We start from the raw sequence: 13,159 nt of genomic DNA, 5'->3' as shown, positions 1-13,159 counted from the left end.
TTAGCAAATTTCGCGTCACATGCCAGTGATAATAAAGCTGATTCGGATTCGCAAATCTATATTTCTGTTGTTAAGAGTTGGAAGTAATTGTAATAAATTGGCATGCTAGTTCATCATTTATCAAGGTACAGTGAAATATTATGCTTTGTATGCCATCCACACAGATCAGTTCATTACAACAGTGCACTGAGATAGTACAAGGGAAAACAATAACTGAACACAGAGTAAAGTGTCACAAGTTACAGAGAAGGAGCAGTGAATGCAAACAATTATTTTACAAAATGACTAAGAATTGGTTAAAAGATTTAGAAGGTATTCGAAACTTCAACACCAAATGATGTTGCAAGTTTATTTTATTTCTGTATCCAGTGTTAGTGTGAAGGAAGTGCCTGTCAGGAAGTAAGTGCTGAAGATTACGCACTCTTAAAATTGACAGTGACTGTAACACCTAGGATAGCTTTGTAACGGATTGTGCTAAAAATTAAGATTTCAGCTCTTGTCAATTTGATGTTTTGCTGAACATATAAGAGTGCAAAACAAAGTTTGGAGCAGAGAACAGTACAGCACTGACAGACCAGACAGTGATGCAGCCTGTCAGAATGCTTTCCACATTACAACTATAGAAGTTTTTCTGTCTATTTGCTGACATGCCAAATCTCTTCAAACTCCTAATAAAGTATAGCCACTGCCTTGCCTTCTTTATAACTACATCAGTATGTTGGGACCAGGTTAGATCCTCAGAGATCTTGACACCCAGAAACTTGAAACTGCTTACTCTTTCCACTTCTGATCCCTCTATGAGGATTGGAATATGTTCCTTCGTCCTACCCTTAGCTGAAGTCCACAATCAGCTCTTTCATCTTATTGACATGAGCGCCAGGTTGCTGCTGCAGCACCATTCCGCTAGTCCTGTACGCCCTCGCATCACCCAGAGATTCTACCAACAATGGTTGTATTGCCAGCAAATTTATAGATGGTATTTGAGCTATGCCTAGCCACACAGTCTTGTGTATACAGAGAGTAGAGCAGTGGGCTAAGCACACACCCCTGAGGTGCGCCAGTGTTGATCGTCAGTGAGGAGGATATGTTATCACCAATCCGCACAGACTGTGGTCTTCCGGTTAGGAAGTTGACGACCCAATTGCAGAGGGAGGTACAAAGGCTCAAGTTCTGCAACTGCTCAATCAGGAACCATCTCCCAACCATTAAGAACATCTGCAGGTAGCAATATCTCAAAGAGGCAAAATCCATCATTAAGGGTCCCCTATCATCTGGGCAATGTCTTTATTGCATTGCTGTTATCAGACAGGAGGTACAGGAGTCCGAAGGCCCACACCTTATGATTTCAACAACAGATTCTTCCCCACTCCCATCTGATTCTTGAACCAACCTAAATAACCCTAATTTGGACTATATTTTTCTCAACTTCCACTAATGATATTGTGCAGGTAATATATAAATATTAATTTTTAAAATTTATATTCTCCTGCAAAAAGCTAATTTTCATAGAATTTATACCCTGTGTATGTATGTCCATGACAACATACTTGAACAAACTCAAAAGCAGTCACTTACAATCATTATTCATTATCTGACAACAATTTTAATATCCACCATGCACACTTTAATATTCAGGCTCATTCAACATTTGTGCACTATGCTTGGTCTGTTAGGGAGTCTACTAGCCCAGAAAACAAAGTTTTTGCAGACAGAATAACTAAGCAAAAATAAGAATTCTTGGCATTTTTTATCTCTCTAAAGTTCAAAGTCTAAAGTAAATTTTCTTATCAAAATACATATCTGCTACCATGTACAATCCCGAGATTCATTTTCCTGCGGGCATACTCAGCAAATCTATAGAATAGTAACTAGTACAAGATCAATGAAAGGTCAACCAGAGCACAGAAGACAACAAACTGTGCAAATGCAAATATAAGTACAAAGTAAATAATGAGAAGATGAGATAATGAGATAACGAGATAGAATCCTTCAAGTGAGATAACTGGTTGTTGGAACATCTCAATAGATGGGCAAGTGAGTGTAGTTATCCCCTTTTGTTCAAGAGCTTGATGGTTGAGGGGTAGTAACTGTTCTTGAACCTGGTGGTTTGAGTCCTACGGCTCTTGCACCATCTATCTGATGGCAGCAGCAAGAAAATAGCATGGCCTGGCTGGTGGTGATCTCTGATGATGGATGCTCTTCATTTAGATGTCCTCAATGGTTGGGAGGGCTTTACCCATGATGTCAACGTTATACAGAACTAGACAGGTCCTTTGACCTGACTCAAAGACAAGGATGCCTATTTCAGCTACTACCAATTGGCTACGTTTGGCCTATATCCTTCTCTGCTCTCAATGTACCCATCCAAATGTCTTTAAAATGCTATAGTAGTACTGTTACCCCCAACACAATTATCTCTAATGGGGGTTAGCAGACAGAACTCTTGATTCTGAGTCAGAAGGTTGGAGCAGCCAAGGAGAGCATAAAATTTAGCCTGCTACTCCAACTGCAGTAGTTTAGCTGTGAGGGACTGCAGCACTGTTCGACTGCAACAGGATAAGCTGAAACCCTGCCTGCTCCCTCAGGGGTTTTTAAAAAATTTTCCAGACAGTATTTTTCTTTTTACCAAGGAACAAATTACCTGCTTATCAACATTTTCTGGGGCATCCCTGTATTAAAAATCAGCTGATTTCTTCTGTAAAAATTGAGCTATTCACTGTCTATACAGAGCTGGTAAGATCACAGGCACTAAAGCCGCTGTTACACTCAGTCAACTCTGCTACGCAAACCACCTTGCTCACCCAGCATCACCCATTTCCTGCTCTGCCTCAGGAACAGATGACCAGGTGGATGGAGAAAAGGTTTGAAGGATGTGGCAAAGCCTTCTTGAAGAATGCATTATCTCAATCCACTCATGGGACCCTCTGCCTTACACCGACACACAGTGCAGAAGGAGCACTTGGGAAGTTATTGAAAACCTTGAGTAAGCACACAGTGGTCCCGCATAAATGGCGGGAGTACAGTACTTCAGAAACCACCTCCATCTTGCCCAGTCAGGCACCTGCTAACCTATCCATGGAGGAATCTAAAATTTCAGCTTTGGTCACCTCACAACAGAAGAAGGGGCCGAGATTATGATTGGCACACAAGATGAAGCTAGCTTTGGTTTCTTTTCTAAGAAACATATTATTAAATTACTAGCTCATTTTGAAATTGCAATGCTAATGCAATATTAGATTTCCACATGAATCATTGCATGTTAATCCTGAAAGAACCAGTAATCCAAAATTTTCATTTTCATTTTACATGGTTTGATGTTAAATATTAACTGAATTACAGCTCACTGAAGCTCTACAGCACTCCCATTTCTTCAGTAAATATACACGAAGTGGCCACTTTATTAGGTACCTCCTGCACCTAATAAAGTAGTCAGAGGGCATGTTTGTGGTCTTCTAGTGTTGAAGCCCATCTACCTCAAGGTTCGACATGCTGTTCAGAGATGCTGTTCTCCACACCACTGTTGTAACGCATGTTTATTTGAGTTACTGACGCCTTCCTGTCAGGTTGAACCAGTCTGGCCATTCTCCACTTACCTCTCTCATCAACAAGGTGCTTTCACTCACAGAACTGCCACTCACGGGATGTTTTTTCTGTTTTTCCTGTTTCTCCCCCACACCATTCTCCATAAATTCTAGTGACTGTTATGCGTGAAAATCCCAGGAGGTCAGTGGTTTCTGAGCTACACAAAACACCCCGTCCTGCATCAACAATCTTCCCACTGTCAAAGTCACATTGATCACATTTCTTCCCATTCCAATATTTGGTCTGAACAACTGAACCTCTTGACCATGTCTGCATGCTTTTATGCATTCAGTTGCTGCCACTTGATTGGCTGATTAGATAGTTGCATTAACGAGGAGTAGAAGTATACTTAATAATGTGGCCACTAAGTACAGACACAAGAAAATCTGCAGACGCTGGAAATCCAAAGCAACACACACAAAATGCTGGAAGAACTCAGCAGGCCATGCAGCATCTATGAAAAAGAGTAAACAGCTGACGTTTCGAGCCGAGACCCTTCGTCAGGACTGGAAAGGAAGGGGGAAGGTCAGAATAAGAAGGTGGGAGGAGGGGAGGAGGTGATGGGTGAAACTGGGAGGGGGAGGCATGAAGTAAAGAGCTGGGAAGTAGATTGCTGAAAGAGATAAAGGGATGCAGAAGGGGAAATCTGATAGGAGAGGATAGAAGACCATGGAAGAAAGGGAGGAGGAGAAGTGCCACCCAGAGGGAGGTGATGGACAGTAAGGAGATAAGATGAGGGGGGGAAAACAGGAATGGGGAATGAAGGGGAGGGGGCAAATACTGGTAGTTCAAGAAATCGATGTTCATGTGACCAGGTTGGAATCTAAGGTGTTGTTCCTCCAAACTGAATGTGGCCTCATCGCTGCAGTAGAGGCGGCCATGGACTGACATGTCAAAAGAGGGATGGAAGGTAGAGTTGAAATGGCTGGCTACTGGGAGATCAGGCTTCTTCTGGTGGACAGAGCAGTCTCCCAATCTACATCAGGTCTCATCTGTTAACAGGTGCTCGGCAAAGCAGTCTCCCAATCTACGTCAGGTCTCATCTGTTAACAGAAGGCCACACCAGGAGAACCGGATACAGTAGATGACCCCAAAAGACTCACAGGTGAAGAGTCGCCTCACCTGGAAGGACTGTTTGGGGTCCTGAATGGTAGTGAGGGAGGTGATGTAGAGGCAGGTGTAGCACTTATTTCCCTTGCAAGGATAAGTGCCAGGAGGAAGATCAGTAGGGAAGGACGAATGGACAAGGGAGTCATGTAGGGAGAGAAAGATGTGCATGGTGGTGGGATGCCATTGGAGATGGCGGAAGTTACGAAGAATTATGTGCTGGACACGGAGGCTGGTGGAGTGGTAGGTGAGGACAAGAGGAACCCTATTTCTAATAGGGTGGCATGAGGATGGAGTGAAGACAGATGTGTGTGAAATGGAAGAGACATGGGCAAGGGTAACATTGATGGTGGAGGAAGGGAAGTCCCTTTCTTTGCAGAAGGAAGTAATCTCTTTAGCTCTGGAATGAAAATTCTCATCCTGAGAGCAGAGACGGAGCAACTGAGGGAAGGGGATGGCATTTTTACAAGTGACAGGGTGGGAAGAGGTATAGTCCAAGTAGTTGTGAGAATCAGTGGATTTATAAAAGATATCAGAAGATAGACTATCTCCAGAGATGGAGACAGAGATCAAGAAAGGGAAGAGAGGTTTTGGAAATGGACCTAGTAAATTTGAGGGCGGGGTAGAAGTTGGAGGCAAAGCTGATGAAGCCAACAAGCTCAGCATGGGTGCAGGAAGCAATACCAATGCAGTCGCCAATGTAGCGTGGGAAGAGTTGGGGAGTGATACCGGTGTAGGCTTGGAATGTGATAGCTGACAAAAAGGCAGGCATAGCTGGGACCTTTGCAAATGCCCATGGCTACACCTTTGGTTTGAAGGAAGTGGGAGGAACCAAAGGTGAAATTATTGAGGGTGAGGATCAGTTCTGCCAGACGGAGGAGAGTGGTGGTGGAGGGGAAATGGTTTGGTCTGTTGTCCAGAAAAAAGCAGAGAGCTTTAAGGCCCTCCTAATGGAGCATGGACATCCAAAGTGAACTTTGGCCAGGGAACTTAAAAGCCTTTGGGAAAAAAATCAAGAGTGTGTAAAGTGTCACAGATGTAGGTAGGAAGGGACTGAACCGGGGGATAAAACAGAATCGAGGTATACAGATACAAGTTCAGTGGGGCAGGAAAAGCAGAAACAATGGGTCTAACCGGACAGGCAGGTTTGTGGATCTTGGGTAGGAGGTAGAAATGGGAAGTGCAGGGCAAGGGAACTACGAGGATATATCCGTTGCTAAGTTCAGTGATAATGTGGGAGACAATGGCCTGATGCTCCTTAGTGGGGTCCCGTTCGAGGGGTAAGTAAGGGGTGTCTCAGAGTTGTCGCCTGGCCTCAGCACGGTAGAGATCAGTCCCTCAGACTACTACAGCATCCCAACTTATCTGCAGGTTTGATGGTGAGGTTAGGATTAGTGCACTTGATGAGAGGCCTTAAAGTTTTTCCCCCCCAACATCAGTAAAGGTTTCACATTTATCTTCACATTTCATCCCCCTCACTATCACCTGCCAGTTTGTACTCTTTCCCCTCCCCCATCTTCTTATTCTGGCTTCTAACATTCCTTCCTCATCCTGATGAAGGGTCTTGGCCCGAAATGTTAACCGTTTATTCCCCTCCATAGATTGCTGCATTCCTGTGTTGCTCAAGATTTCCAGCATCTGCAGAATCTCGTGTTAGAGCAAGATAGTCACTCAGAATCCAAATGAGGGGGAAAGAAACACTTCTTCTGAATACCCTATGAGAGATTAGAATGTGAAACTTGCTACCACAAAATGTGATTGAGATAAATAGTAGACTGGAAAAAGCACGTGGAGAAGAAAAGGTTAGTTGTACTGAGGAAGTGTAGGAGCAGACTCAGGTGGAGCACAACTGATGGCTGAGCTGTGCATTTTATGTAATATGGTAAAAAGAATTCCGCAGCTAAAAAGATAAAATTCTCCTCCCGCTGCTCTGTCGCTCGGATATAGTTACCCAATAAACAATAGAACACATGAAATAATGGTTTAAATAAAATAAGGTAACTAAAAGACAAAATACCAAATGTTATTATAAATAGTGATCAGTTATTAAGATATTAGCTTAACTTTGGATCGACCTCTTGAAAAGTGGGAAGATTAAAGTAATCCAAACCTCTAACAAGATCATTCTTATTGATACAGAGAAGGTAGGTTTCAAGATAAAACAAAATTGAAAGACAAAACTTCTGAAGGTTAAAAAACAATTAATTTTTTTTACTTGTTCAAAATTTAATGAATGCAACACTTCCACCAAAACAAATCCAAGAAATGGCAAATATGCAAAGTAGCTACTTGACCCATTACTAATACCCATGTCAGCTACTCAAAAAAATTACCCATACCAGGATAGAAATATTTGCAAGAGCAGTTATTCATCTCACGTTGTTTCTGAAATGTTTTCCAGAATTTGCATTCACAATGCCTTAAGGCCAGGGATTCCCCGCAACCCGAGGTCCATACGCCCCTCAGTTAATGGCAAGGCTCCATGTTATTAAAACATTTGGGAAGGCCTGCTTTAGGCAACATGTCACATACTATAAAAATCATTCTTCTTCTGCCAGTTACATCTCATTACTGCCTCTCCTGCCAAGGGAATCAGTTTCTCTGTATTTGAAATTGCTAAAAACACTAAACTGTTCAATTAGATCTCCTCTTAAACTTATTTGCTCAAGGACAGCAATAGTGGTTTCTCCAATAGTATATCTTCAGTCCCTCTACTCCAGTAACCTTTAGCATTGAGTGTACAAGAAATATTTTGAAATATAGAACATGCTGTGCATAAAAATATTGCTTTTCCAAAAATGCTGGAAATCTGAAACACAAACAGAAAATGCAATAAACACTCAGCAGATTAGACAGCTTGTGGAAATAGAGAGAGTTAACTTTTTCAGGTTGAAGACTTACAGATTACAATTTCTAAAAATCTAGCTGAGATAGATCTTCATTTTTGCCATTTTACTTTACATTATATACAATACTGTCCAAAGTCATATATATATACACATACTTTTGCACAGTACTGTAGCAGTTTTATATATTGTACTGCTGCAACAACAAAAAAAAAACAAATTTCATGACATACGTGAGTGATGATAAACCTGATTCTGATATGGGTCTCTTTATGGATTAAGAGTGGGAAGGGGACAGGGAGAGAGTAATCATTGTTTGTAAAAGGGCAAGAGAGAGAGGAATGCACAGGAAGCACCACAGAGATATTCTGTAATGATCAATAAATCAATTGTTTGGAATCAAATGACCTTGCCTGGTGTCTCAGGGCTGGGTGTATCTGCACCCACATCACCCTCTGCCCATGGCACTCCTTCTCTGCCACCTGTCCCACACCCCTCCACCCTGGCCATTCCCGACATTCTTTGCTCCAACCAGATTTTAAAAACTCGCTCTCCATTCTAAATACAGTACTGTGCAAAAGTCTTAGAACTATATAAAAAATATATATATAGTTGGGGTGCCCAAGACTTTTGCACAGTACTGTAAAATTCTCCCATATTCCAATTCCAACACTTCAGACACTGCTTCATCTCCAGCCATGGGCTCTCTCAACCATCCCAATCCCCACATACTTGTAATAGGGACCAGGGTACAAACACGAGGAAGTGGTGACTAAAATAACTTTTCATAAAATTAAAAGGCACATCTTAACCAGTGTTAAAAGATGTTTTCATGTATACATTCAATTGCCAAATCGAAACACTTCGTGAAACCTATTAATAATTTGACACATCTGTCATTTTAAAAAAATATGAAGAATATCAGGTCAAACCGGTGTCAATTTAATTCAAACAATTCCATCCAAGAGAGGATGCCTTTAAAAGTATTACAAATGCTAATAAACAGTTGCATCCACATACTCCAATAATTATAGGATTAGTCATGGCACCTACAGCAACTACATCGGGTGTGATTACAGAGGATCGCACATTTTCTACTGCATCAGCAAGTTATGGGTTCACGTCCTACTCTGAACATTTGAGCACAAACACTGAGGTGACAGCTGCACTGAAGGGGAGCAGCACCATCAGAGGCACAATATATAGAGGCCGAAGCTGATCCTTCACACGCTGCTTGGCCTTGCTGTGCACTGGTAGACAAAGTGGTGAAGAAGATGCATGTCACATTTGCCTTCATCAAATGGAATGATGAATGAACACAAAAGTTGCTGACTGCTTTAAGGACATTGGTGAGACCACACCTGGACCATTTTATGCAACTCCAGCTGCCATTCAATAGGAAGGGTGTGGTTAAGCTGGAGAGGATGCAGTTTCACGAGCATGTTGCCGGAAATGGAAGGCTTGAGTTAAAAGAATTTATTTATTTAGTGTTACAGTGCAGAGGCCTTTTCAGCCCTTCGAGCCATACTGCCTCAGTAACCCTGTACAACCCTGATCAACCCAACCTAACCACGGGACAACTTACAATGACCAGTTAACCTACACGTTGTGTCTTTGGACTGTGGGAGGAAACAGAAGGAACTGGAGAAACACCACACATTCCATGGGGAGGACGTACAGATCCTCCTTAAAGAACGGCGATGGAGATGACCGCAAGTTGTGGATAATGAGATAGGTTTTCAAAGCTTGCAGAGAGATTTACACCACTTAGGAGAGTGGGCTGAAAGATGGCAGATGGAGTTTAATGCTGATAAATGTGAGGTGTTACATTTTGGTAGAACTAATCAAAATAGGACATACATGGTAAATAGTAGGGCATTGAAGAATGCTGTAGAACAGACAGATCTAGGAATAATGGTGCATAGTTCCCTGAAGGTGGAATCTCATGTGGATAGGGTGGTGAAGAAAGCTTTTGGTATGCTGGCCTTTATAAATCAGAGCATTGAGTATAGGAGTTGGGATGTAATGTTGAAATTGTATAAGGCATTGGTGAGGCCAGATTTGGAGTATTGTGTATAGTTTTGGTCACCAAATTATAAGAAAGATGTCAACAAGAGAGTACACAGAAGGTTTACTAGAATGTTGCCTGGGTTTCATCTCCTAAGTTACAGAGAAAGGTTGAATAAGTTAGGTCTTTATTCTTTGGAGCGTAGAAGGGGGGGGACTTGATAGAGGTACTTAAAATTATGAGGGGGATAGATAGAGTTGACATGGATAGGCTTTTTCCATTGAGAGTTGGTGAGATTCAAACAAGAGGACATGAGTTGAGAGTTAAAGGGCAAAAGTTTAGGGGTAACATGAGGGGGAACTTCTTTACTCAGAGAGTGGTAGCTGTGTGGAACGAGCTTCCAGCAGAAGTGGTTGAGGCAGGTTCGATGTCATTTAAAGCTAAATTGGACAGCTATATGGACAGGAAAGGAATGGAGGGCTATGGGCTGAGTGCAGGTCGATGGGACTAGGTGAGAGTAAGAGTTCAGCACAAACTAGAAAGGCCGAGATGGCCTGTTTCCGTGCTGTAATTGTTATATGGTTATAAAATCCAGAACACCCTGAGCTGTAAGAGTCACGATAACCACTATGCTACTGTGGCACCCAGGATAGGTGGGACTGTTTTCCCTAGAGTGCAAGAAGCTGAATAGTGACCTTAAAGAGGTTTATAAAATCATGAGGGACAGATATCAGGATCTCCAGGATACCTGTTTTCCGTAGAGTAGGAGAACGTCCAAACTAGAGGGTTTAGGTTTAAGGTGAGAGTGAAAAGGCTGAAAGGGGACCTGATGGGCAAGCGTTCCACACACCACGTGGTACAAATTGCAAGAGGAAATGGAAAAGCAGATATGTAATGCCTGAAAGTCATTTGGACAAATATAGACATAGAACAGTACAGGTCCTTCAGCCCACAATGTTGTGCCAACCCTTAAACCCTGCCTCCCATATAACCCCCTCCCCACCTTAAATAGAGATAGGGAGATGTGGGACAAATGAAGGTCAATGGAACAGGAGCCATGGATAAATTGGGTTAAAGGACCAACTTCTGTGCTGTATAACTCTATGACTCTTCCCAACATGATAACATGGACTATGCTGCCCTGGGGGTATCTGATGGATCGGAAAGGGTGCTGATGGCAATACCTTACAAATAATAGAACACATAATTTGTTTAGGTTTCTGGAAAATGAAGAAGGGCAAGATTGATGCAATTTTTGGGTGTGGGAAACACTGATGGCATGAGTTGAAGAGCTACCTTCTATACCACAAGGAAATAAATAAGAATGTGAAGTTGCTTGAATTAATTTCTCCTTGTGTGTCAAAACAGGGAATTCCTGGCTTAATCTAAGCTAAGCAGCAGGAGTTATTCTGAATCAATAACCTCCATGTCTGTTCACATTTCCAACCACTCTAATGACAATAGGAAGCCACCAATTCCATCACATCTATATCAACTCAGTATAATCCCATTCCCCCACTTTAATCTGCAGCAGCAATCTCCATCACTGGTAGAATCTTCCCCACTGCTGAAGGCAGTTTTAAGAGGCAATGCTTTGTGAAGGCAGTATCCATCACCAAAGAACCTCACCATCCAGGATACGCGCTCTTCTCGCTACTATTATCAGACAGGACGCACAGGCGCCTGAAGACCGACAAGCCAGTTATTCAGGAACAACTCCTTCCCCTCTGCTATCACTATTATACACTATTTATTATTTTTTGTAGTGTACAGTAAATATGTCGTTGCTCTGTACTGGTACCGTGAAGAAAAAGCGGACTTCACGCCATATGTCACTGATCATAGATCTCATTCTGACTCGGTGCAGCACTCACTTCCGGGTACTCTTCCCTCTTCCTCCTTCTGCCCAGCTGGAGGCGGAGCAGATCAACGTAAATCAAAGTGACAGGCCAAGCGGCCAACCGGAAGGCAGCGCTGCCAAGGCGTGGCCCCGCCTCCTTCCCACCCCACGGTAACGGCCGCTGACTGGCGGTTGGAATGACGGCAACGCAGAGGCCCAAAAAGCCTTGGACGGAGCGATCTCGGCCGCCTGCCCTCCGCAGCAGCTGAGAAAGGATAACGCGGAAGCCGCTGTGCCCGCGCTGCAGCGTAGAAGTTTAGGGGGGCAAAGAAAAATGAAACTGCCCCGCTATTTGCACGTACCTGCACGCGAAGAGATCACGTCCGCTCACCGTGTACTTAGTCACAAGTGGCCTGCCGTAGCCCAGAGTTGATGTCACCGAAAACGAGGTTGAGCGTGCGCAGAGCTGACAATAGCACGTGATTCTCATCCCCACGTGATCGGGAGCACGTGCTGCCGATAGCTGGGTTTTATGTTAGTGTTCATTTTGGAGAGGGTTGCTATTGCACTCACAGCAGGATGCTTAATAATTCACATTTATGGCCACACCCTGGGACCTATTGTTCAATAACCCACAGAAAACATGTGATCTCAACACTTTGACCAGAGTATTTCTAGGTTTAGTGATCCACGTACCCAGCATACATTGTCCAATCAAAATGTAGACATGCCAATGCAGAAGGACGTAAAGCGACTGGGCAGGCAGGGCAGTTTCAAAGTTTGAAGTAGACTTATTGTCAAACTGTATATGTGTCACCATATACAACCCTGAGATTGATCTCAGAATCAGGTTTATTATCACTGGCATGTGTCGTGAAATTTGTTAACTTAGCAGCAGCAGTTCAATGCAATATATAATACAGAAGAGAAAAAATAATAATAAATCAATTACAGTATATGTATATTGAACAGATTCAAAATCATGCAAAAAATATATTTAAAAGGTGAGGTGGTGTTCATGGGTTCAATGTCCATTTAGGAATCAGATGGCAGAGGGGAAGAAGCTGTTCCTGAATCGTTGAGTGTGTGCTTTCAAGCTTCTGTACCTCTTACCTGATGGTAACAGTGAGAAAAGGGCATGCCCTGGGTGCTGGAGGTCCATAATAATGGACGCTGTCTTTCTGAGACACCGCTCCCTGAAGATGTCCTGGGTACTTTGTAGGCTAGTACCCAAGATGGAGCTGACTAGATTTACAACCTTCTGCAGTTTCTTTCAGTCCTGTGCAGTAGCCCGTCCATACCTGACAGTGATGTAGTCTGTCAGAATGCTCCCCACAGTACATCTATAGCAGTTTTTGAGTGTATTTGTTGACATGCCAAATCTCTTCAAACTCCTAATAAAATATAGTCGCTGTCTTGCCATCTTTAAAACTGAATTGATATGTTGGGACCCAGTCAGGTCCTCAGAGATCTTGACACCCAGGAACTTGAAGCTGCTCTCTCTCTCTCCACTTCTGATCCCTCTATGAGGATTGGTATGTGTTCCTTCATCTTACCCTTCCTTAAGTCCACAATCAGCTCTTTCATCTTATTGATGTTGAGTGCCAGGTTGTTGCTGCAACACCACTCCACTAGTTGGCATAGCCGCTCTGTACAACCCTCTCATCTCCATCTGAGATTCTACCAACAATTATTGTATTGTCAGCGAATTTAAAGATGGTATTTGAGCTTTGCCTAGCCACACAGTCATGGGTATAGAGACAGTAGAGCAGTGGG

At 42.9% G+C, this 13,159-nt stretch overlaps 1 protein-coding gene across 1 annotated transcript in view; it reads right to left on the bottom strand.

Annotated features, from left to right (window-relative positions):
- Positions 1–11,825, bottom strand: part of znf407 (zinc finger protein 407) — a 507,704-nt gene extending 495,879 nt beyond the window's left edge. Inside the window, exon 1 of the mRNA XM_072261462.1 lies at positions 11,746–11,825. The gene's annotated coding sequence lies outside the window, so the exon portion shown is untranslated. The remainder of the gene's footprint in view (positions 1–11,745) is intronic.
- Positions 11,826–13,159: the final 1,334 nt, after the last annotated feature.

The sequence above is a fragment of the Mobula birostris genome, chromosome 1 (assembly GCF_030028105.1).
Source record: "Mobula birostris isolate sMobBir1 chromosome 1, sMobBir1.hap1, whole genome shotgun sequence".
Classification (NCBI taxonomy): Eukaryota; Metazoa; Chordata; class Chondrichthyes; order Myliobatiformes; family Myliobatidae; genus Mobula; species Mobula birostris.
The sequence above is the reverse complement of the archived record's forward strand: the minus strand, read 5'-3'. Positions and strand labels throughout refer to the sequence as shown.